Below are 26,929 nucleotides of genomic sequence, written 5' to 3' on the forward strand. Positions count from 1 at the left end.
ACCCGGTTCAGACGGAAGACTCCCGATTATTGAATCCAAAAATCGCTTTATTTTGGCTGTCTTCCGCCTGAAATTGACTCTGCTTCAATAGAAGTCAATGAGGGAAGTAAATTCTCCCGATTATTTTTTAAAGATCTCCCACTTACCTCTCCTAAAATGTTGGCATGTATGACAATCCTAGAGTAGTTTTTGTGATGACTCTAGAGTCGTCTCATTTAAATATTTCGTCCTATAGGCATACTTCAGGGTGGTTTGGGGTGACTTCCCCAGATAATTACAGGAATAGCTCAGCTGAAGTGAATTTTTGACCAGGGAAAGTGGTTCCACATGTGCATGCCACGCTAAGTGATTATGGAAAGTTAGGAATTCTAAAGGTGATTTTGGAGAGGGTCATGCAGTCCTGCCAAGTATCACGCATCAGTTGTTAGACTAACGCATTTCAGTGTGGTACCCCGCATTACCACAATGAAATGCATTGTCACGCATAATGCATAGTGTCTCTCAGCTGTACTGAAGTGTTGCCTGGCTGTTAAAACTGTGTGGTAGTGCGCTGTGCCCCGCTTGCATTTGAGGCTGCTAGAAAGGTGAAGGTTCGCACTCACACTACTACAATGTATGGCTGTGAATTCCCGCGGAGTGTCTGGCCCAATCAGGTTGTGTGCTTCTGGCCGGTGCTGCAGGGGGATGTCACATCCTGCTGCCTTAACGGGTCTGGGAAGTTTGTGGAGAAAAGCGGCAGCTAGCCACTGTGTTTTGCCCGGCTATGCAAATTCAACTACATTGGCGCTTGGCTTGCAGCGTCGCGCTGGGTGCTGTAGGCAGCTTGTACCGGCCTTGCAGGGGCTGCCGCTTGCATTCCTATTAGCCGTTTTCTTTACCTTTCCCCGGCCCCAATTTCAATACTTCCAGGCCCGAGGAAGTCGAAGATGAGTGAGTAATCGGGGTTGTAGCAGCCACCAGGACAGAGATTGCGGCAGCCCGGGACTCACTGGACAGCCTCCCTTGAGGGTGACTATTATCTAAGGTGGCCGGTCGAGGCAGTTTTACAAAAGTCTTGATCCGGAGTTCAGGTTGCCGTGCTGTGTGACGCCATCGACTGAGAGTACTGTTGAGCGGCCCTCGGTGGCAGGCAGCATAGGCGGTGACACTTACCTGCTCCGCAATTTCGCTGTTGGTGCAACCGTGTGTGGACCCGACTCCGCGGACTGGACCAGAGCACAATTTGCGGGGGAATGGAGCAGTGGCCTCTTGCCGGGGATGCTCCTCAGTGGACGGACACCTTAAAGCTGCTCCCTCTCTGCCGTTGACAATTGCTGGCTGGAGTGAGGTCTGCGGGCTGAGGCCTGTGCAACCTGCTGTTACCTGGCTGTTGCTGTTTGACCACCCTGCAAACCATTTGAGGGAACAGTGTTGTGTGGGGTCTTTGCTGACGCTCTGCAGCACGGTGACCTGCTCCTGCCCTTCCGGGACCTGTGGTTCGGCGGTGCCACCACCTGTACTTTGCTGCTGCGTGGCCTGGCCTGGTGATTGCTGCCTAGCCACGCCACAGGCTACCTACGAACTTGACCTTCTGAGAGGTCTGCCTTTGCTTTGGGGGAAGCATTGGGCAAGGTACGGCCAGCGACCCAGTAGCACGTTCCCTTCATCCTGTCTGACAAGAAGGGCAGGTAAGTGTGTGATCCTGCATGTGTTCCACTTCCTCCTATGTCATTGGGTCACCACTGTATGTGTATAATGGCCCAAATGTTAACTCCCTGGACTTCTTTGCCGCAATATGGCAGACAATAGTCTCCCCCATGGTCACTCGACAGTGTTATAAGTGAGCGACTTATATTGTTTAAAGTGCCCTTGCGGACTCAGATATATAGGGAGTACTATACACTGTGTAAAAATAAGAGTACTGGCACACATGCGGGCTATTGCTAAAAGGGATTTTAATTATCCTGTAGCGCGACACTTTGCTATAAAACATAAAAGTGACAGATACTTGCTCCAATATTTTGGTATTGACCATGTACCGCCCAATGTGAGAGGAGGGGATAGAGTGTTGAAGTTAAGGAGATTGGAATCTCGTTATATTATAGACCTCCAGACAAAATCTCCCAATGGTCTAAATGGTGGAGAAGAATTGACGGTACATCTGGGTAACTAATGTTATGCTGCTATCCATTGATCTGATACTGACCTATTAATCTTAATGAACAAATGATTTTAGTGTTTTGAATTCGTCATTAAAAGTTGGGGCCGATACACGGCAATATTAAGAACAGACAGGGGACGCTCGCAACCTAAGATAAATAGGTTGCGGAAGGCCGATACACGGCGAGATTTTTTGCAATGTTTGTCAACTGACAGATTATAACAGCAATAATATAGAAAAAGTATAAATGAATTGTTTCTAACTAAAAACTTTTGACTCATAAGGAATTTTGGCTGTAATCTTCGCATGTAATGAAAATCGTTTCAAAATGGCGCTCGCTATTCAGCGAAACACCAACCCTTGTTTGTTTTCATGAAAACCTATGACGCTTTAAAATGGTATCTTGTAACGCTTTTTGTAAACATTGACGAAGGATCTTTTCCGCAACGCGTCTGTTTTTGGCTTTCGAATAAATCACTGCTGTGATTAAGTCCTGTGAGTGCTGTCTTTCCTTCTATCTTGGGGGAATTGTGAAGCATGCAAATTATGCGGAGCACTGCTGCATTTCGGCACCCGCCCGAAGAGTGACTCGTGTATCGGTGCAGTGGAGCAGTATACTTATGGCGAGGGTACCGTCTTGGAATTTGTGAGAGCCGTGGAGGAATTCACGTCGCAACAGAAGCAACAGCAAGTCGCAAGCGCATGGGGCGTACCATCGATTTATCGGTAAGCCAACTTTCCTTGCCTATGCGCTTTTATAAGAATTATTTCCAGGACTGGGCGAGGGACTTAAACCAGCTAAAGCGAAAAGCCAGAACGGAGCCCGGGATCGGAGCTCCATGCTGAACCATTAAATCAATATGTTCAGCGTTACAGAGCGTAAGGAGGCAGCGGCGTATATTTTCAAAAAGAAAGAAAGGTCAGATTTAAAGATCGCTGGAACAGCAGTAACAAAGAGTGTCCCCAATACTCTTTCAATAATATACATCAAACTGGAAAGACTGTACGAGAGAGAAATACGCAAGTGGTGGGAGGCCACTTCATTACAAAATTATATTGAAGTTGATAGAGTTCCCAGGGGCTTGCGTATATACACCGTCCCAGCATACGAAAACCCGGACCCAATGCTTCTAGAGGCCTGGACAGCACACACAGCGCTGTCATGCAAACGGATGTTAGAAATATTGGTGCAATTTGCCTGGAGTGACAGAGATAAAGCCCTCAAGGAGATAGAGGCTCTAGAGGAAGAGTTGCGTCAGAATGATGAGAAAGAGCAACAAGAATGTCTTAGAGAGGCAATGAAACAGCGACTCTCAAAATATGAAATGAAAATTAAATTACGCAAACAAGAGAAATTTGATCGCGATGAGAGAGACTATGCGATGGGAAGAATCTTAACTTTTGCCAAAAAATTTGAGCAACCACGTAAAGAGGTGGTCAATAAGAACAAAACAATGGCCATTGAAAAACTACCAAGAGTAGAAACATCAGAATCCGAGGTAACTGAAAATGAGCAATCTGAAGATGACCTAGCCGGTCCCTCTGGCGAACCCCAGAAAACTCCTTTTCAACAGGAGTTCAATATCATTCGACAATCATGGCTACGGGGGGGCAAGAGCAAACCTCCGGAAGGAGAAAAACCAGACAGGGCGGCCGGAAGAGGAAGGGCAAAATCCAATCTAACAACCAGAGCCACACGGAGCAAGAGAGGAGGCAGATGGTAAATAACGAGAATCATCTAACTATAATCAATTTGTCATCAAAGATTCTGACCACAGTAGAAGAATCGGTACTCAAATTGGGACTAACATTTTGCCTACAAAATCGCATGGAGTTTACTCAAACTAGGATCGATCTATTTAAGTTTGTTCATAAACTCAAGTTGCATAAATATTTCAAACTAAGACCAACACCTAAGGAGATTAGATTTCTCAAATTACAAAGTACAGATACAGACCTACTGGCTGTCAATGATCTGGCTACTCTAGAAATATTGGAGGATTTACGCCAAGAAGGAACAATGGAAGAATTGCAGTGGGCAACTATGAGTCAAAGGATACAACGTGCTGGTGTCGAACAAGAAGCACCAGAAAGTGGGATGAAATTACCCTCGCAGTTTCTACCCCAGATGCCCTTTGACGCTACAGACACTTTTTCTGAAGCAGTCATTAAAGAGCTGATTAAATTTCGAACAAAACACCGTGGAAAAACTCCAAGTAAAAGAGATAATTTGACCAAAGAACAGAAACTTGCAATACGAAATCTGGAGCAAGACAAATCTATACTTTGCAAACCTTCGGACAAGGGGGGGAACTATGTTTTGATTCCACGAGAAATGTACGTAGAAGAGGCCCTACGACAATTGAAGAACAAAAACTGCTATGAACTGACAACTTCAGTGAAATATCAAGAGAGTATTCAGCAACTGCATACTATAATAAAAAAAATGGCGTGATAAATCAATGTTGGATTCGGATGAATATTTATTTTTGAGAACAATTAATCCAATCCTACCTACATTCTATCACCTACCTAAGGTGCACAAGGAAAAAAATAGACCACCAGGGAGGCCAATAGTTTCTTCTATGGGTAGTCTAACAGAGAATCTCTCTAGGTTCTTAGACCATTTTTTTATTTGAGGCTGTGCTTGATTTAAAGTCTTATATCAAGGAGATACAACGGATTTCATCAAACATATCAATGACTTGGTATGGCAGCCATCTTACTGCCTGATTGTATTAGACATTACGAGTTTATACACTTGCATCAATCACAGACAGGGACTTAATGCAGTAAAATATTTTCTACAAAAACGGGCATTGAAATTTGCAACCCATAATTTAATGTTATTGGAGTTAATAGAATTTTGCCTGTTTAATAACATCTTTCTTTTCCAGGGGGACCTCTACAGACAGGTCTCAGGAACTGCGATGGGCACCTGCTTCGCCCCCAGCTACGCAAATTTATTTGTGGGTTGGTGGGAGGAGTAGGTGGCCTGGTCCATAGCCAATGAAGAATGGACTAAAAACGTAGTGTCATGGTAAAGATATATCGATGACCTCTTCTTGGTGTGGGATGGCTCTGTAAGCGAAGCAGAAGGATACATTGAACATCTAAACAAAAATGAGGTTAATCTACAGTTCTCAGGGGAGATAAGTTTAGTGGGAGTAAACTATCTAGACCTGAGAGTTGAGATACGTGAAGGAGTAATCACGACTGCATTATTTAGAAAACCGACCGCTGGGAATAGTACGCTACATGCAGAAAGCAGTCACCCTCAAAAACTAAAAAACAGTATTCCTTACGGAGAGTTTCTTAGATTGAAACGTAACTGCTCAAGGCAGGATGATTTTGATCTCGCAGCCAGAGCAAGCTCGAGTCGCTTTCTGGCAAGAGGTTACAGCCTTGATCTTTTGGAGAGTAGCCTCAGGAAAGTAGAACTGCTACCTAGGGAGGATCTGTTTAAACAGAAGGAAAAAAACTCAGAAAAAATGGCAAAGTTCGGATGATAACAACATTTTCCGAAGATGCCGATACCCTGAGAAACATAATGAAGAAAAATTGGCATGTATTAAAGACTGATGCAATTATTGGTGCAGAAATTCCAGTGGCACCTTTGATAACCTTCAAAAGGGCACGTTCACTTAAAGATAGCTTGGTCCATAGTCATCTAGATGTCATACCATCAAGACAGGGAACTCTTAATGAAATGAGAGGGTTCTACCCGTGTGGGAAATGCAAGGCGTGCACTTTTAGTAAAAGGGTACTCACCTATGAAATAAAAGGTCTGAAAACAAAGAAAAAGATAACTAAATTCATGACCTGCCAAACAACACATGTAGTGTATTGTTTAAAGTGCCCTTGCGGACTCAGGTATATAGGGATTACTATACACTGTGTAAAAATAAGAGTACTGGAACACATGCGGGCTATTGCTAAAAGGGATTTTAATTATCCTGTAGCGCGACACTTTGCTATCAAACATAAAAGTGACAGAGACTTGCTCCAATATTTTGGTATTGACCATGTACCGCCCAATGTGAGAGGAGGGGATAGAGTGTTGAAGTTAAGGAGATTGGAATCTCGTTATATTATAGACCTCAAGACAAAATCTCCCAATGGTCGAAATGGTGGAGAAGAATTGACGGTACATCTGGGTAACTAATGTTATGCTGCTATCCATTGATCTGATACTGACCTATTAATCTTAATGAACAAATGATTTTAGTGTTTTGAATTCATCATTAAAAGTGGGGGCCGATACACGGCAATATTAAGAACAGACAGGGGACGCTCGCAACCTAAGATAAATAGGTTGCGGAAGGCCGATACACGGTGAGATTTTTTGCAATGTTTGTCAACTGACAGATTATAACAGCAATAATATACAAAAAGTATAAATGAATTGTTTCTAACTAAAAACTTTTGACTCATGAGGAGTTTTGGCTGTAATCTTCGCATCTGACAATGTAATGAAAATCGTTTCAAAATGGCGCTCGCTATTCAGCGAAACACCAACCTTTGTTGTTTTCATGAAAACCTATGACGCTTTAAAATGGTGTCTCGTAACGCTTTTTGTAAACATTGACGAAGGATCTTTTCCGAAATGCGTCTGTTTTTGGCTTTCGAATAAATCACTGCTGTGATTAAGTCCCGTGAGTGCTGTCTTTCCTTCTATCTTGGGGGAATTGTGAAGCATGCATATTATGCGGAGCACTGCCGCATTTCGGCACCCGCCCGAAGAGTGACTTGTGTATCGGTGCAGTGAAGCAGTATATATATATATATATCTAAACAGTCCGCAACTTGGGCACGCACCTGCACACACTGGAGCGTGAGCTGTATTGTAATCTTAAACTCACTACTTTGACACAGCAAACATGCAACATATAGCGCAGTTCTGCGATAAACTTCCAAATCCGAACACAGCATGGAAAGCGAAGAGCGCTTACTGCAGAAGGAGGCTACCACACACCATTTGGAGAGGCAGATAGAGCGGGCAAGACTCTTGCACCCTGCTCAATAAATAATGGAGTGGAAGTTTGAATGGATATCACAGAACTGGACCCTGCTGGGGAATCTTGCTATTCCTCAGATGTCGCCCAGACAATGCTTAGATTTTATGCTACTATTTACACCTCCACCAGCGAAGTGCCCCCTGGCAGGCAGCAGGCATACTGACTACTTTGATTCTTACCGGCACTTTGTTTATGTTTGAAGATTCTGCAAAAGCCTAGATGTGATAATCAGGACTGCATACAAATAGTCCATATTCATTTTTAACACTGCTTTTCTGCCTTTTACTACTTTACTTTATTGGTCACCGACAACAAAAGCAGCTCTGCAACACATTTAAAGTGCTTTACTCGTATGTTTTCTGTTTTAAAGTGCACTGAATAGAGGAGAAAATGCCAGCTGGGTGATTTTTGTGCTGGGACATTACAGTACTAGTCAGCCACATAAAAAAGAACAGCCAGGTAGCAACGCTACTGGCTGGTTCTTGTAGCTGTATTTGGGGCCAGAAACACTTGAACTGACTAGGTTGCATGGATATGGTGTTTGCATGCACTGGGCACGGCTGACTGGATCATACTGGGCAGGGCCAGTTCTGTTGAGGGTTAAATGGTCTAAAATGGGCTGGGCAGGGCCACACGAGTTATGGTGGATACGATTTGAGCTAGAATGGAATTCAGCTGGCTGGGATGGCTCTGACTGAGGTATGGTGGTTAGAGTGCATTAAGCAGGGGTAGATCTGCTGGAAGTGTGCAGAGTTCCAACACACTGGGCAGGCCCCGGCTGTGTCTGATCCTGTCACAGTTTCTGATCCTGTTGATGGAGTTAAGATGTACTGAGTGGGTTAGGCTACTTCTGATTCGCTTTTACTGGTGTTAAAATGGACCATATTATCAGGTTAGTGCTACTCATTGCCCAAAACGTGGTAATTTGTGAAATTTAGCTCTCAATATGGACTTCGTTGCTTATTTCTATTGGTGAGAAAGTGTAACTGATGTTGTCGCTCATTGGACAGTAGAATGTCATTCATAAGTACACATACCATGGAAATCTCACACATAAGCAGTCTGAAAACTTACAGGTATTGTATATGCATGTTATTAGTACATTGTTATATATATCTAGATCGCTTCCTTTAATTCTGTATACGTGGAGCATGGGATAGAATACTCTTTGTCTCCATCACAAGTTCCAATCCAGGGCGTCAGTTGCTACTGGTGTCCTGGAGAGGAAGTCGTACCACCTGGCGCTCACCTGTTTCTTCTGCAATAAATTATATATGAACCTACACTTCATTTCCCGATCATTACAATTGGCGACGATTGGAGAAAAGCTATTCATCATCAGAATCCTGAAAATAAAAAGAGGAAGGACAATTCTCTAGTGGAAGCATTGCAATTTGGTCGTGCCTGGGGATTTACAAGGTGAAGTCGACCAACCTTGCAGCGTTTCCGGACTTGTGGTAAATATAAATGTAATTGTTCCTCCTACGGAAAGAAGAAAAGGAAGGGAATTCGCTTACTTTAATGTTGCGGGTCGCGCGGGGGAACCGCCATTGGCCGCATCTTTCAAGCGGCGGAAGTGTTCTGATGGCGAAAGAAGATCTCGCACCCGCATGCGCATTGCAAGAGCACTAGAGTTACACGTCATCGCGCAAGGTCACGAAACGTGACCCTTGCGTGGCGGCCATTTTCAAGGAAGCGAGTCACAAGGGTTTGAGCTCAAAAGAAGATATCGGAGCGGAACAAACCCACTCCTTCTACGAGGGAAATATTATTGAAGCGTGTATTTTTCCTTAATTTGAAATAAAGAAGAGACAATAAAGAAACAGGTGAGAGAGTCGGTGGTCGGCTTGAAAATAATCTTATTGTAATTTTTAATTGTTTTCACCATTTTAGAAGTAATTTCTTGAGGGGATTGTGGATTCTATTTTTGGAGACTGTGCCATGAGTGGTTATAAACACTCTGTTTGACCACTATTATATCTGTTTATGGAACAAGGGGATCAAGAAGTAGAACAAGCTATGGCACAACAGAATTTCACCATTAGTAACCCACATGCATTTTGGGTGACTGGTCCTCAGACCAGTATTAAGTGGGTGGAATGGAAGGAATATTTTGTAAATTACATTGAGGCAATCGATGAAGCAGGGAAAATGAAGCCTGAACAAAAAAAGAGGATTTTACTTCACTCCTTGGGTCCAATAGGATTAAAAACATATTCTTGCATGTCCAAAAGTGCAGGAGGAGAGGAGAATGTGTTTGAAGCTGCGTTAAAAGACCTGGATAAATACTTTGCACCTAAGGTGCGTATTGGCGTAGTGAGACATACATTTTTCCAAAGGAAACAAAATAAAGAAGAACTTGTTGATGACTGGCTGGATGATCTTAAAAAACTTGCAATAGACTGCAAGTTTGGAAATTTACATGACGATCTTATTTGTGACCAATTGGTAATGCACAATAACAATTCCTCCATTCAAGATCGATTATGGGTGAATGGAAATGCACCCTTAGATGATATTTTGGCGATTGTAAGGAAAGCTGAAATGTCTGGGAGGTGTGCCACAGTGGTCAAAGAATCAGAAAATGATGCAGGAGGTGTGTTCAAACTACAGAATCCAACTAGGAACCAAGGACAAAACATAACTGGACAGTGGCGCAATCAATCACAGAAGAACGCAGGAATGGAAAGGAAATGGGAAGAGAGAAGATGCTATTGTTGCGATAGCAGAGAACACTTAGCATTCAGCAAATATTGTCCTGCTTTAAAAAAAAATGTGGTATCTGTGGGCTAATAGGACACTTCAGTAAGATGTGTCGTAGGAAGAATAATGTAAAATATGTTAGTATCAATGAGGAGGGAACTGAAGGGGATGCTGATGTTGAGGACAGTTGTGTCAAGAGTTTACAAGCGAATTATCTTTTGAATGTTGTGGATAATTCTGTGAAAGGGAAACCAATATGTGAAATATCCTTGGGAGGTGTTCAAGTCAATGTGTATGCCGATTCAGGATCGCTCTACACTATTGTTAATTAAAGTGTTTGGAAAGATAAGTTTGAGGAAAAAATTGGAAAACATTTATTCCCTACAGATGTGAACCTGGTAAGTTTCACTGGGGAAAGGATTGGCATGCTTGGGTTCAGGTGGCTTACCTTTTTGTTTAAAGGGAGGTCTGCGAGAGGTAAATTATATGTAGTGAAAAATGGTCCGTCAGTACTTGGTTGGTTTGACCAAAAGAAGCTACACATCATCCTGGATCCAAATAGTGTGGAAAAAGTACTCATAATGGATGAGACTAGTAAAATGGGGGATGTTCTAGTAAAACCAATTCCAGGAGTTTTCGGAAAATGTTTAGGAGCACTTAAAGGGTTTGAACATAAGATTAAATTAAAAGGACAAGCGGAACCTAAGGTTCATAAAGTGAGACCGATACCTAAACTAATAAGAGATTAAGTTAATAAAGAGCTACAAGGGTTATTGTCCAAGGGTGTAATCGAAGAAGTGGAGAGTTCGGAATAGATTTCTCTGGTTGTGATCGCACACAAAACCAATGGAAAAATCCGCTTATGCATTGATTTGCACCATTTAAACAATAACATTGTTATTGAAAGATTTCCTCTACCAAAAATCAATTAAATGGTTTCTTCTCTGAGAGGGGCGAGCTGGTTTTCTACCATAGATTTATCAACAGCGTATCACCAAGTCATGCTGTCACCTGAATCTAGAAAGCTCACGGCATTCATTACACCATTTGGGTGCTACCAGTTTAAACACATGCCATTCGGTTTAGCCTCAGCCGCTGCTGTTTTTCAGCGGCTGATGCAAAAATTGTTTGGAGAGGTGAAGGGCGTGAGTTTTTTTCAGGACAACATTCTGGTTGCTGCAAGGAATGAGTAGGAACACAACCATATTCTTAATGAGGTTTTAGAAATATTGCAAAAAGCTGGATTGAGTGTAGAATTTAGCAAGTGTAAATTTGCACAAAGGAATGTATCGTACCTCAGACATGTAATAAGTGAAGATGGTGTAAAACTCAAACCGTCACTTGTAAATGCTATTGTGGATTCACCTGCTCCGAGTAATAAGGATGAAGTCAGATCATTTTTGGGTATAGCAGAGTATTGTGCGAAATACATACCAAACTTTGCCAGTAAAATATTCAATATACGTTCACTTCTTAAAAAGAATGCAGAATTTGAATGGTCAGTTGAGTGTGGGAGAGAGTTTGATGAGATAAAAGCTGATTTGGGGAGTGTTAATGCTTTGGGCAGTTTTGATCCAAATTTAGAATGTTTGTTGACCACCGATGCAAGTGACAAAGGACTGGGTGCAGTCCTTTCACAGAAAATGGACAATGGTACTGAGAAGATCATTCTATTTGCGTCAAGGGCAGTTTCCCCTGCAGAGAGTAAATATCCAATTATTGAAAGGGAAGCTTTAGCCTGTGCTTGGACTTTAGAACACTTTCAAGCATTTGTTTGGGGGAAGTCAGTTACTATCCGCACAGATCATCTACCTTTGTTAAGGATCTTAACTAGTGAAGGTAGAGTAGGAGCTTCCGCTAGACTAGCAAGAATATCAATGAGAATGAAGGAATACATTTATATGATTATTTATGTGCCTGGCAAGGATAATGTAGTGGCTGACTGTTTGTCCAGACTGCCCTCACCACTGGAAGAATGTCTAGATGTTCCATGGGGTAATTTCAGCATTGCTTTGATTCATGATTCTGGTGCACCGTTTATTACTAAAGATGAGTGGATGAATGAACAATCTAAGGATGTGCTGATATAGGCTGTGTGTGATCATATTCGCAAGGGATGGCCAAAGAAACACCTTATTAGTGGAGAGTTGAAAGCCTTTTGGGATGTACGAACTAAACTGTCATTGGATAGAGATTTGTTACTGAGGGGTGAGAGGATGATTCCACCTATGGCTGTACAGAAGAGAGTATGACAATGGTGTCATGAAGGACATTTTGGCGTAGTTAGAAGCAAATTGGTTGTCAAAGGAATTTTTTGGTGGCCAGGTGTGGACAAGGATGTAGAGAAATTTGTAAGAGAGTGTTCAGTTTGCTCTTCTGCGGATAAATCACTGAAGACCTTGAGGCCTCCGATGGGTGAAGGTCTCATTCCTAATCTTCCTTGGGAGGTGATAGCAATTGACATTTTTGGACCTGTAGGAGAATCAAAAGAATATATTTTAGTTGTAATTGATTTGTTCACTAAATGGCCTATTGTTAAGATCGTAGAGAAAGTGGACACACATACTGTTTTAAAGTTTTTGGACAAATTATTTGTGTTGGAAGGGTTGCCTGTATGTGTGTTAAGTGATAATGGAGTACAATTCACATCCAAAATTGCGAAAGAGTATTTCCAGAAATGTGGGATCAAACACAAGACTACCTTACTTTATAACCCGAGTGGGAATGGTACTGTTGAACGATTCAACAGAGTGTTAAAAGATGTGATTCAGTCTGCAATGAGTAAAGGGTTAGATTGGAAATTAGAAATGCAGAAAGCAATTTGGGCTTATCGGACAACGACACATGGTGCAATTAGTTTGTCTCCTTTTGTTATGATGAGAGGTAGGACACTGAGATGCAAGTTTAACCCAAGTTGGATTATGGAAGGCAAAGTTGAACAATGGTCACCTAGGGAGATAAAGGAAAATTTGGTATTTGCACATATGAAAAGTAAAGAGAATTATGACGCACGACATGGCACTAAGGATGTTCCTATTATGGTTGGTGACTGGGTTTGCATCAAAAAACCCATCAAGATTCCGAAAGGTGAGAGCATGTATGAGGAACCACAGCAGGTGGCAGAAGTTCTTCGGAATGCAATAAGACTTAAGGATGGTAGAGTTTGGAACCTAAAAAATGTTGCTCTAGATTTAAGACAGCAGCATCTAGGTCCAAGACAGCGGCATGATGTTGATACAACCACCTTTGAACATCCTACAAACTTTGAGTGGGTGGAGGATTACTTTGATCACAGTGCCTTACAATCTGAGTTAGGTACGGACAGTTGTGTGACAAGTAAATGTATGGTTAGTGGTGAATCATCAAATACAAATCAAGTTTCTACTGACGTTAGAGAAGAAGTCTTTCTTCCTCAGGATTTCTCTTCTTGTTTGAGAGGGGAGAAGGGGTTTGCGAGTACTTCTAATTGTAACAATGAACATATTGAGGAGGGTGAAAAGAGTGTCATTGCGAAGAGGAGAAGAGTTCTTCCAGGGTGGCTCAGTGAATATGTTGGATAGCAGTTTTCACGTTTCTATTCACATCCACGTTAGACTATGTTTTATTTTTATTTTATTTATTTTCTTTTTCTTTCACTCCGAAGAGAGGGGGATGTGTTGTATATGCATGTTATTGGTACATTGTTATATATATCTAGATCGGTTCCTTTAATTCTGTATATGTGGAGCGTGGGATAGAATACTCTTTGTCTCCATCACGAGTTCCAATCCAGGGCTACTGGTGCTACTGGTGTCCTGGAGAGGAAGTCGTACCGCCTGGTGCTCACCTGTTTCTTCTGCAATATACTATATATGAACCTACACTTCGTTTCCTGATCATTACAACAGGCTAATAGATTTCCTATTTGGATAAAAGTTAAACTTCGCCCGGTCTTGTTCACCTTGGAATTGTGACTTGATTTTGCTTGCGAAAAAGTGTCACTCATAGTCGTTGAAATGCCACTCAAAATTACACTGAAATTATGAAACTGTCACACATAGCAATTTTAAACCTTGGCAGCTATGGTCAGGAACGGCGTTCTCTAAACTACCCACAGGTAGCAGTGCCACATTTACACAGTAAAGGTCTGTATTAAACCTGAGGGTAAGAGAAAGTGGACAACTGGTATAATGAGCGCCATATTGGGTGTACTCGTGGTACGGCCTAAATATTGCTCTAAGTACATCAATTGAAAAGTAAAATCACTTTATAGGTACTGATGTTGATTATTCAATATGGAAAAGAGCGGGGTGTGCGCTTTAATCTGTTCGCGGACAGATTCATTCACTGCGGTCGCCGTTTTCTGTCGTCTGCGTCATGGAAAGTCTCCTTCTGTAATATACGAATGTAATTGCACTTACACCTTGTTAGTTTGTGTAAGTGCGCAATATATAGTATTAGATTCATTGGCGTCACCGAATAGTGTATATGGTCCTGAGATGTCACATAGGAACTACCTTTTACTAATACCTACAAATACACTATCCCGTTCCAAGATGGCTTCCAACCACACATGCCTGTTTACTGCCTGTGCGCTGTTCTCACTTCCTCATTTCGGTGTCACGGGACGTCCCGTGAGCAGCCTCCTCGTGACAACCCCTCCTATCACCCTTTAGAGTGAACAGGGAAATCCTGCTGGTAGAAAGCCGGCGCCACGGGTTGGATTGACACACATCTCAACCCATGGTTGACCTCCGCGAGCGAATCTCGCGCTGCGATTGGCGCAGAACGCCTCGACAATTTATCCCGCCCCTCTTCTTTCGGATCTAGCTTCCTAGTTCCGGTGACACTAGGGACAGGTTGCTGAAGGGGCAAGGAATGCATGGGGATGGTGGGAAAGTGAGCAGTTTCTGAGCACTGCTGGATTTGCTTTTCGGGCGGAGCCACAGAAGAATCCAGGAGGGGGACGTTCTGCAGAGGGTGAGTTTCGGGGCATCCCAATTTCTTTTTCTGTAGCCCCAGGACAGGTGAAATTATCACTTCTGGTCTGAGACATACATTGGCCATCACTTTAAATTATAGGGCAGTGGCTGTTCCCAGGTATGTTATCTTCCAGCAGTTACTGATTCACTCTGGATCCTTAATTCTTGTCACTATGACTCGTGCAGACCTTGGGTCATTTATTCCTTTATGTTAAACACTTTCTTGCATCTTAAGGCATTCCATCGAACCAGTGCTTTAAATTGGAAAAAGCAAGTGCAGGTACTCCTAAATTGATCGATGGTCTGGGGCGGGGTTACGACGTTCACATTTAATGTGATGGAGGCTTTCTTGGTGTGAAAGTGTGCATGATGAGTATAATTTATTATTATTGTCCTTACGTGTATATGCTCTTCATATGCTACACAAAAGCCATTGTGTTTTTTTTTTATATTATGCACAGTAATCAGTAGAGTGAAAACTTGTGATCTCGTCTTGTTAAATAGCAGTCCCACCTATTTAATAAGTATCCTTTTCATATGTTCGGTGTAATAAAACTATAACATAGATTTACTCCATAGCCTTTATATTGTACAGTGGTCCCCTACTCAATCAATCAGATACACCACCAAGAATGACCTGGTCCTTTTTTGGTATTAAGATGAAAAGTACATTCTTACTGAAACACCAGCATCACTTCCTTGAAAAAGTACCCGTATATGTTTTTTTATAGAAATTCTAGATTCCAATAAACAGACTCTGTTTTTAGCCTATTAGCGTATGTTAATCAACAAAATTGACCCTTTTAAAGAAATGCCTTTTTCAAAAAATGTAGTTGTTGGTGTTGTCTTTACAAACAAGACGTTGTAACTACCCGAAAATCCATTTATCAATCTTAGAATAAGAAAAGGTTGTGAAACAAAATAAGAATAATCTAAATTTTGTATGCAAGTCCCTAATGCCAGTTCATAGCTCACATTGCTATATTTAAATAATTGTAACTTATGAACTGTAAGTAGCAAACGGATCTCTGTGACAAAAGCAGACGTGCACATAAAATCAGTGATATCCATGTTAAAAGTTGTGCTTTTAATCAGACACATTAAACCTCTGTGTTACTTTATGGTGTGTTAAAACTGTTAGTAGACAAAACACACATCTTTCCAGTAAGTGCATGAGCCACTAGTTATGTTATTGTTAATATCACCCCCTTAAAATTGTTGGCCACACAATTGTATCTGCAGCAGGTGCCATAATCTCGCTAGATATTTGAAAATGCAGCCTGTTTGTGACCAATTAAGTATGCCAGACCAAATTTATGGTCTCATTTGTCCTTGTTTCCAGTTTATTTGTGGGAGAGTGTTAAAAAACCCATATATATATATATATATATATATATATATATATATATATATATATATATATATATACATATCCTTTCTGCGGTCATACTTTGAGCCCAATTTATGGGATCCTGAAGTATTTTTTTTCCATTTACAGCACCACTTTAGATGCGCTCAAAACGCATTTGGTTTGCACAAAGTAATTTCCTTAACATTTTGGGGAAATGGTTAACTACATTTAAACCCACAGTCGCACTGCCAGCCAATAAACCTCACCCAGCCGTTCCTAGCTGGCACATCTTTTCCTGAAAGCGCCTTTCTGCGCTAAAGTCATATCCCTTCTTCCAGAGTCACCCCATTAACTCAGAAAGAATGGCCTCTTCAAACCAAGTGCACACATGTTGATAGGTGGGGCCTACTCCACAGACCAAGGCAGATCCACACTAGGGAGATCCGGAGGCCTGAAAACGTCACCCTGGCACGTGCGCCTCATGGACAGCTCAGGCGATGCTGAGGCCAGTCCGTAGGGCCGAAAGCAATTTTCCAGCTACGGTAGGCACTGCAGACAACAAACAACGCTTAGGCATGCAAGCACTCAAACAGTGCTATACAAGCATGCACAGACAGCATTCAATACATTTGTTTGAACAAACTCTTACCTCCACCCATGGACGCACTGCTGTGCCTCGATTCTCACCCACCGTCCCTCACTGCCACTATCCCCACCCTTAACAACCACCTGGCGGCAGACAGCGCACTCTGCATAAACACTTCCAGTAGGTCCCCAGGAGTGGCTGTCAGCAGGTTCTGCATCGCATACCTACTGCGTGATTGACCTCACAGGCCCCGATGGGAACCTATGCCTTCAATCACAGTGTGACACCGGCCCCTTCCAAACTCCCCCGCAGCTCCGAATTAAAACCAATGAGCCAGCAGTACTGTATAAAAGTAGACAGGCGCTCGATTGTCAGAGGGCTGCACGAAGACGCGCCCCTGACAGGCTTGTCAGCAGCTGCTGAGCAACACCTTCGCTGCTGAACATAGCCATTTCACTCAACTTGCTTTACTGCCTCATGAGTACCTGTACTTCTCGGCCAAGGAGACGTTCGCTACTCACAGAAAATTCTGAAGTGCAGGTGAGACACGGCCCATTTAAAGTACTGCCATGTACACCAACTGCCATGTACACTAGTTGTAGACCCCACCATTGCATTTACCGCCCACCTTTCGGTTGCCTGGTAGTCGTCCTTCATAGATCCTGTGAAGCTGACGCCCACCTGGAGCTCCAAAAGCAGGTGAGGATCTGTTGAATTTACTCTACGTGTTCTCTATTTTAGGAATAAGCACTTCTCATTCATTATTTTATTCAATATTAACTTTAAAAAAAGGAGTCTGCCTCAAACAGCAAATATGTTATTCACCATTATAAAGATTAGAATTGCAAGGGTTTTCCATTTCAGTTCTTTTATTCTCTGAGGTTCATGTTGGGATTACACAATACCTTGCGGTTCTGTGGTTTGTTGAACTATGTTGAAACGTGCCCGTTGTCACACTCATGCTTGGTAGTCCTAACCTGAGTAAGAAGCCTGTGATGCTGACTGTAGGGACCCAGTAAGGTGCCTGATTTCAAATCAGTTAGCCAGAGCTACCATAACGAATGGTAGTTTGAATCCTGTATGTTAACCGCGCTTGTAAGTGTCCTTACATTGCTTTGATAGGTGCACACCTTCAATGAATGATATTGGTTCCGAACCTAAAAGGCCTCTATCAGTTGTGAGCACCTATAAACCATGAATCCAGAATAATCATGAGAGATCACAGTGACCTGTACTATTTCAGTGACTCTGTCTGAAACCACAGATCTAGTGATTTCAGGATGGTCTGACTATAAGAGCACAGAGCCAGATCGAAAAGGATGCAATCGCTCATCTCTGATACTCTTGAGATCCCCCGTTCAGTGCTCTGCTGCCCTCTTGCTGTCAGTGCTTCGAGTGGGATGAAAAGAGGGGCAGGGGCTTTAAAGGGTATGGCCAAAGAAGCATGACTAGTAATCCTTTACAGGAAGCATGCTCTACGTAACTAAGGGCATGGCCTAAAACCAAGCAAAGCAAACATAAAATGTGGAAACCTAGACATAGCCTGCGTATTGCATAAACTGGGGTATTAAAGTTACTGTAGAAGGACCACAACACACCCATTCCTGGACGGTATAAATCATTGTGCACTCCATACAAAAGGAAAGAGACAATAATGGCATGTTTTTTTCGGGCTCCTCTCTCCAGGGGTGTGGAATTTAATAAAATATCTACTTGTCCGTGGGGCATGTTGCTTCATAAATCTACTTGTTCTGTAACAAAATTATTTTGTCCCTTTTGTGCCATGTAATGCAGCGAACAATTATGGCAGCAATCTCATTATAAAAGAGCTCTGATATAACCTCACTGATTATGCCAGGACTCATATCGAGTAGTGGTTGAATACTAGCAATTCCCTTATGTTGCCGCGTTTCTGCATATCTACATACTGGGGCTGAATGTAGTGGTAAGCAATAGTTCCAGGGTTGGAATGCCGTTTTGAGTCTATGCAAACTTACTAACTTGCATGTTTTAAGGGTTTTCACCAACTCTTTTCCTATACTGACAAAGGTTGACAATTTACTCCAGACAACGACAGACTTAAAACTTCCAGGGTCGGACAGAATGTGAACTTGCAAACACTCAGATTTTTGCATGAGCAAATCTGCACATGTGTATTTGCTCATGCTTAAATGCAGTTCACAAATATTTTCTAGGAGTACGATTTCTTGGTCTACTTCTGTAAATTTTTGTGAATTCATGAAAGCCATATATCTGCACTTACCGCAAGGACATATACCATGGGTGGACTTTTGAGACTTTCGTTAATTGGGTCCCTAATTAGGTCTGTCTTTAACCATGACCTTTTGTGTTTATTAAAATGCTCTCTCTCGGTCTATCGGCTGGCTTTACTGTGAGTAACAGCATTCTGCTCTTTCTCAAGGAGCATATCGGCACACAAAGTAGTTTTGCTCAGTGCCAGGAACTACTGTGGTAATGTGTGCTTTTTGAGACCAAACTTAATTTTTCTTTTGCCTGTGTTTGTTGTAATGGTGAGGGCCCAGCAGCTCCCACACCAATAAGGTTTTACAAAAAACAAATCAAGTCACGCACTGACTAAACCAAAAGGCTGACCACCAATTTGAGACCTATGGATTTGCCAATGCTTTTTTATTTTTATATTTCCTATAATTGTATTGAAACTGGTTATACTTATTTTATAATATGAATATTTTTTGGAAATACTAGCATACATCTCATAAGTTTACCAAATTATGCTGCAAAGAAATGGTACCTAAACTTTTACAGTACTTTAACTAAATGTTTTTTCCTACTTGCATTTTTTTGTGAACATTTTATTTTGAAAGCAAAGAATCGTCAATCTTGCTTTCAAGCTGTCCAGGCAGGTCGCTCCGCACGCCGCAACAGCACCACCTGTTGTGCCCGTGTATCCTTGCTCGCTGCTGCCGCCGCGAGTTCGAGGCTCTCTTCCACCCGCAGGCCACCACCTGCGCATCATCCCTGGTGGCCAGTGGTAGGCCGTAGGTTGGTTTTGTATTTGTATTGCTTCTGTTAACAGATTTTTTGTTTTGTTTTTCATTCCTCCTTCCTCTTTTGCATTCTGTCCCCTGTGCCCTTTTTTTGCCTTTAGTTCCTTCGCCGTTCCTGTCCCCGTTTTCCCGCCGCTGTGTCCCCTGCGGCCCCGCCCCCCGCTCGCTTCACCTTTGCCTTAGCGTAATTGTGCTGCTTTGTTGTCACTGCTTATTTTGTCCTCATTCCATTCCTCCTTTTCCCCTCTTGTGCAATTCTGTGCCCTGTGCACTTTTTTGCCTTCTGTACCCCTCGCCGTTACTCACCGCTGCATTCCCTGCAGCCCCGCCCCCTGCTCATCTGCTCCCAGCTGCTTCTCCCTCCCACCTCCCCTTCTATGGCAGCCGCTGCGCACCATAGGCGCGCCTAAGGTAAGCCTGTCTGCGCCTGTCCGCGCCGGGACCACGCCCAGCACCAGAACCCCTGGCCCCCACGAACGCCATGACGCCCGTCTCCGCTACGATTCCAGCATCCTCCACGCACTCCATGCCGGACGATCGCGCACCTGCTGCCTGGCCACCCCGAAGCGCACCCAAGGACCCTTCTCCTGCCGGAACTGCAGCTTCACCAGCATCCAACCCGCCAACCCACCGACCAGGATAGAACCCAACTACCTCAGATGCATTTTTCTTAACACCCGCTCCGCCCACAAACACGCCGTTGAACTCTGGGACCTACTCGACTCAACCTCCCCAGGTGTTGCCTTCCTGACGGAGACCTGGCTGATCCCCTTCTCGGGACCCGACATCGCCATAGCTATCCCGGACAGCTACAAGATCTCCCGCAGGGACCGCACCAACGGAGTAGGAGGAGGAATCGCCATCGTCCACAGGAACACTCTGAGTCTCGACCAACACCGACAACACCCACAGAACAGAACCGCTGAACACCTGCACTTCCAGATCCACACCGATCCCAACACCACCCTCCGAGGAACCCTCGTCTACAGACCCCCCCGGACCCTGGCCACAGTTTAGCGACTCCATCGCCGACTTCGTCAGTACACATGCCCTCGCCTCTACAGACTACATCCTCCTTGGGGACCTGAACTTCCACCTCGAGAACAACAATGACACCAACTCCACCACCCTCATCGCCAACCTCGGACTCAGACAACTCGTCACAACACCAACCTACTCCACCGGCCACAGGCTTGACCCCATCTTCTCCGCAAGCTCCCACGTCTCCTTCAACCACACCACCGAACTCCACTGGACCGACCATTGCTGCATCCACTTCACCTTCCGGAAACCCACCACGCACAGTCGCACCCAACAGATCCCCCGCCGCTGCTGGAGCAAAGCCACCGAAGACCAGCTGACCACCACCCTCGCCCGGAGCCCACCCACCGACCCCGCTGCCCACAACCTCAGACAGTGGATCGGCGACTGCACCAACACCCTCGCCCCAATCAAGAAATCCTTCAACAGTCACACCAGTAAGAAAGCCAGCTGGTTCACTGAAGACCTCCAGGCCTCCAAGCAAACCTGCCGAAAGCTTGAGAAGAAATGGCACCGTGAACGGACACCGGACAGCTACGCAGCCCACAAGAACACCACCCGCAGACACCATCACCTCATCAGATCCGCCAAAAGGGGCTCTTTCAAAGACCGCCTAGACAACAACGCACACAACAGCAAAGAGCTCTTCAACATCGTGAAGGAACTCTCCAACACCAACGACATACCACCCTCGCAAGACCAGTGCTAATCCCTTACCACCTTCTTCCATCGCAAGATCGCAGACATCCACAACAGCTTCAACACCACGACCCCCCCGACAACACCTGCGACCTCCGCCCCCCCCCGGCCACCATCCGCAACGACCCCCTGCTCTCCTGGACCAACATAAAGGACGATGACACCATCAAAATCATGAACACCATCCACTCCGGATCTCCGTCAGACCCCTGCCCACACCGCATCTTCAACAAAGCCATCAACATCTCCTTCGAGACAGCGACCTTCCCGGAGAGCTGGAAGCACGCCGTGATCAATGCCTTACTCCAGGCCGGCCCATCTCCCTGCACCCGTTTCCGGCGAAGGTCATCAAGAAGACCGTCAACAGACAACTGACCCGCTACCTCGAGGAAAACGGCATCCTGGACCCGTCCCAGTCCGGGTTCCGCAGCAACCACAGCACCAAAACTGTCCTCATCGCTGCCACCAACGACATCAGAGCCCTGCTAGACAACGGAGAAACCGTGGCCCTCATCCTCCTGGACCTGTCAGCCGCCTTCGACACTGTCTGCCACCGCACCCTACGCACACGCCTCCACGACGCTGGGATCGAAGAGGAGAAGGCCCTGGACTGGACCACCTCCTTCCTCTCCGGCAGAACCCAGAGCGTCCGCCTTCCCCTTTCCGCTCCAAAGCCACCGAGATCATCTGCGGCGTACCCCAGGGCTCGTCCCTCAGCCCAACACTGTTCAACATCTACATGGCACTGCTCGCCCACGTCGCCTCAACATCATCTCCTATGCCGACGACACCCAGCTGATCATCTCCCTCACCAAGGACCCCCACACTGCCAAAACCAACCTCCACGAAGGAATGAAAGCTGTTGCCGAGTGGATGAAGACCAGCCAACTGAAGCTAAACTCGGACAAGACGGAAGTCCTCATCCTCGGACCCACCCCCTCGGCCTGGGATGACTCCTGGTGGCCGACTGCACTGGGAACAGCTCCAACACCCACCGACCACGCACGCAACCTAGGGTTCATCCTCGACTCTACCCTCTCCATGACAAAGCAGGTCAACGCCTTCTCGTCCTCCTGCTTCAATACCCTCCACATGCTCCGCAAGATCTACAGGTGGATCCCCACCGAAACAAGAACAGTCACCCATGCCCTCGTCAGCAGCAGGCTGGACTACGGAAACACCCTCTACGCAGGAGCCTCGGCCAAACTCCTGAAACGACTTCAACACATTCAGAACGCCTCTGCACTCCTGATCCTCGACGCAGCCACATCACACCCCACCTGGGAGACCTGCACTGGCTCCCCGTCAACAAGAGTATCACCTTCAAGCTCCTCATCCATGCACACAAGGCACTCCACAACACCGGACCAGCATACCTTAACAGAGGACTCCGCTTCTACACCCCCAACCGCCAGCTCCGCTCCGCCGCCCTCGCCACAGTCCGCCGCATCCGAAGAGCGACCTCTGGCGTCAGATCGTTCTCCCACCTCGCCACCAAGACCTGAACTAGCAGCACTCTTCTCCCCCCCGCACCCCCCCCCCCCCCCACAGCACCTTGAGACCCTCACGGGTAAGTAGTGCGCTTTACAAATGTTCTGATTGATTGATATTTTCATCTTATCAGAGAGTATTCTGTGAGCATTATAGCATTATACATAGACTCGTATTGCTAAACTTTGAAATCTTGTGTACACATTTTTTTACTGGAACCACTGTCAGTAGTGCAGTTGGAGCTAACAATATTTCCTTAGAGCACTCACCCTAATAATAAAGGCTTTGCATTAATGAACCATAAAAACAAGTCTGAACTGCATTAACACATGGATACAAATATTACCTTAGCTGCAGCCAATGACCTTCCCTCATCCATAATGTGGTACTGTAAACTGGCAGCCAAAGGGTTTGTGCTGTAGGGGGGTTGGGCCTACTTGTCCCAAGGACAAAATGCTCATAAAAACTTTTTGCCCTTGACCCCAAACAATATGTCCTGGGCGTCGGGCTATAGGTATTTCACATACCTGTCTCCCTTGTGAGCTTCTCCCTCGTGCTCTGTTTTGCTGTTACCTTCGCCTGCTGATTTCTTTTATTTTTTTGTTGTAATGAAAGTCTGGTAGCCAGGGTGTAGTTTGAGGAGGATTTATTGGCCTTAGTTACAGATTATTATATTGGTTTAGTCATTAGAATAGCCATGAGTATATCTAAAGATGGCCCCTAGAATATCCCCACCAGGAGCAGCCTCCCTGCTTCTCAGCCCATACTCCAATTGACACTCCCCACCTCACAGGCATCCAACCATTCCAATGCATTACCACCACTCCAATGTTCCACATAGCACAATCATATTGGCTGAACAGCAACGGCTAAAGCACCATGGAAGATTTAAGTACACAAGATATAACACATCCTCCCCCTTTGCAAAACACATAAAAATATATGAATGCAAGATGGAATTCAGCATTTACACGAGGGAACATGCATAGTGACAATACACCCAATGTAACACACCTTCCCCCCTTAATAAAACACATAAAAATATAGCAGAGGCAAGCTGGTTATAAAGTATTTACTTTAAAATTGTAAGTTGCTAGAAAATAGACTGAGGAAGAACCCGATCAGTTCTACATCACAATACAAAATAAAAAAGAAACAATGCCGTTCCTATTACCACCACAAACCACACCAGCTGGCCAGACAAGCATGACAGATGGCATAACACAGAACGGCACACCAACCAACAGTAGAAAACACTCATAATTAAAAAAAAAAAAAAAAAAAAAACTCTCCAAGTCAAATACTCAATCACAGAGCGCTCGTCCTCACACATATATCCCCAAGCAAGGGCATCTAGTGTTAAACGTAGAAACGGGTGACTACCACCCCATACAGTCATCCCTCATGTAAGGGCATCTAGTGTAAAAAGTAGAAACGGGTGACTTCCACCCCATACAGTCATCCCTCATGTAAGGGCATCTAGTGTAAAATGTAGAAACATAGCAATGCAACATAACAGTAAAATAAGTGGCGACTGCCATGTAAAGAGAAGATGCACACCAGAAAGAATTTTCCACACAGGGAAATGAATGTCACCACAATACCTCAGTAGCGACACCAGTGCAAAGGAAACTTGTGCTCAGTAGGAAATGACACCTACACTGTAAATAAACCATCACAGCAGAAACACAGTAAAGATAACCACGCACAGAAAAACTCCACCCGTAAGTATCACACGGTATCTTCACCACCAAATTCCCTCTCTGATAGGGAATCTTAAAGTGTAGATGATAAAAAACCACAAAAAAACTTCCAAGCCATACGCCTTGCAAGCTCTCAAACAATGCAGGAAATCACACACACAGGAACTCGGCACCCAAGAATCCATGGTACAGTAAGCATATTATTGAGGAAAACAATGTTGAGATTAAGACCTGAAATTATGGCATACAACAGCATAATATTGGGCAGTACATGTATCATAACCAAAAATAAAAAAAAAGCACTAGAGCAGCAAACATGTCTTGAAGAAACAGGACTGTATCCAATTGTGACACTAAAATATCACACTTGAATTGGCATGCAACATCACTAGTCCAGAAAACTGCAGAACTAGCCAAGTTGAAGTCTGGGTAATAAGTGTGGTTTTACCAGCATTCACAGGTAGAAAAGTATTCCGGCAGTAGCATGTATACAGCAGAATGCTAGGATTGAGGAGGATATTATCCCATCATCGCATCCGGGTTACAAAGCAGCGTAATATTTCAACAATGCTGCCAGAAGGCCTCCAGTGTGTCCACCATTTCGATCAAGGACTTTATTCCAGTTTCTGGCGATGACATGACATAGACAGCCAATCACAAGTGTGCGGCGTTCCACCCGCGCATGCTCCAGTTACCGTATATGATCCAGCTGACTATGCTCTGCCCTGCAACCTCACTGATTTAAATACCGCTGCTTCGCTGCCACTCACATGCGCCAGAAGTGCATGCACCGTTCCACGTGGAAAATTTCAAAACTTGCATCATATTACAGTAAGTGGACATGCACTCCGCCTATCATGGCAGCCTTGCAGCCCATACAAATGCAGCGGCATGAGGAACACATTCTCCACCCCAGATGGCAGCCTCGCTGTTCATTTAAATAACCCCCCCGCCCCAATCGTAACAGCACAGAAACACGCACACTCCTCAGCACAGTTTGGGCTAGACATCCACAAAACGTAGCTCACCAGCTTAGCTTAATCCTCCTGCTGAAGTAGATTACATGAATGTAGGTGGTCGCGCAACCATTTTTCAAAGTTCAACCCTGAAAATTTATAGCGCCGCTGGTTTCCCACAGAGACAATCCAGTTGAAAAGAACACAGTCCTCGCACCTGCCAGTTCCCTTATATAAAACTAAAATTCTTACCAAGCACGCTGCTGGTTATTTAGCAACAGAATACTTGATGCAGCCGTCTCCTTTAAACAAACGCATTCAAGCACTGACAAATCCTTCCAAAACACAATGTTTCTGGTCCAGCTCAGTACACTGCAGGTTGTCTCCATTCATGTGAAAAACAAGCCACGTAAATAACAGATATGTATGAGGAATAAGGGCACCCCAATATTAAGACCTGGGTAAGTGAATGCTTAAGATATGTAACAATGGTCTAAAGTGGCCCTAGGGGTCCTAAGGAAGGCTTGTGCCTGAAGCAACGTGTGATAGGGTTAAGTCAGGATACACCAATTAAAATGGTGGTCAAGTGTTATGCAACAAATGCTTGGAGACACGATAGATGCAATATAACATTTATTAGCTCCATAAATGATATATCATAAATGATATGCTAGTTCCAGTGCTCAACAACCAAGTGTATAGTGCGTGGTGACAAGGTGATAGTGAAATTAAAAGAAAACATTGCATTGACAACATTGTAAAAATCCATAGGTAAATTCAAACAATTTAGGGAAGTTTTTTGTTGTAAACTGGTCGACGACGTTTCGATCTTAACTAGTTGAGATCATCATCAGGACGTAAAAGTGAGCACTCGGAATCTAGGGTAATCTAAGAACAACCATGTAAGTAAATTATCCTTGAATACAATGAAGACTGTACATTTTAAAAGGCAATTATAATCAGAAGTTATGTGAGACTCAGTCATGGAAACTTTAAGCACGTTTGAATCGATGAAAAACAGAATGACTAAGAAATTACGAGATTAGAAGAGTTGGAAGAGAAAAATTCACGGAATGAACGTTCAGTGACCGAAGAACATGAGCTGTGAGTATATAAGGAGTCCGTGAATGAACAGCAATATCCATCACGCTTACATACTCTAGAATACAATCAATCAATTTCTTTATTTCGATGGTTAAAAAAATCATCATAAAAAGTACATATTATAAAAACACAACAACACACATGATT

General features: G+C 44.1%; 1 protein-coding gene across 1 annotated transcript in view; it reads left to right on the forward strand.

Annotated features, from left to right (window-relative positions):
* The first annotated feature begins 14,661 nt into the window (after window positions 1-14,661).
* Window positions 14,662-26,929, forward strand: part of M6PR (mannose-6-phosphate receptor, cation dependent) — a 109,961-nt gene continuing 97,693 nt past the window's right edge. Inside the window, exon 1 of the mRNA XM_085619934.1 lies at window positions 14,662-14,820. The gene's annotated coding sequence lies outside the window, so the exon portion shown is untranslated. The remainder of the gene's footprint in view (window positions 14,821-26,929) is intronic.

This window comes from Triturus cristatus, chromosome 7, assembly GCF_964204655.1.
Source record: "Triturus cristatus chromosome 7, aTriCri1.1, whole genome shotgun sequence".
NCBI classification, from domain to species: Eukaryota; Metazoa; Chordata; class Amphibia; order Caudata; family Salamandridae; genus Triturus; species Triturus cristatus.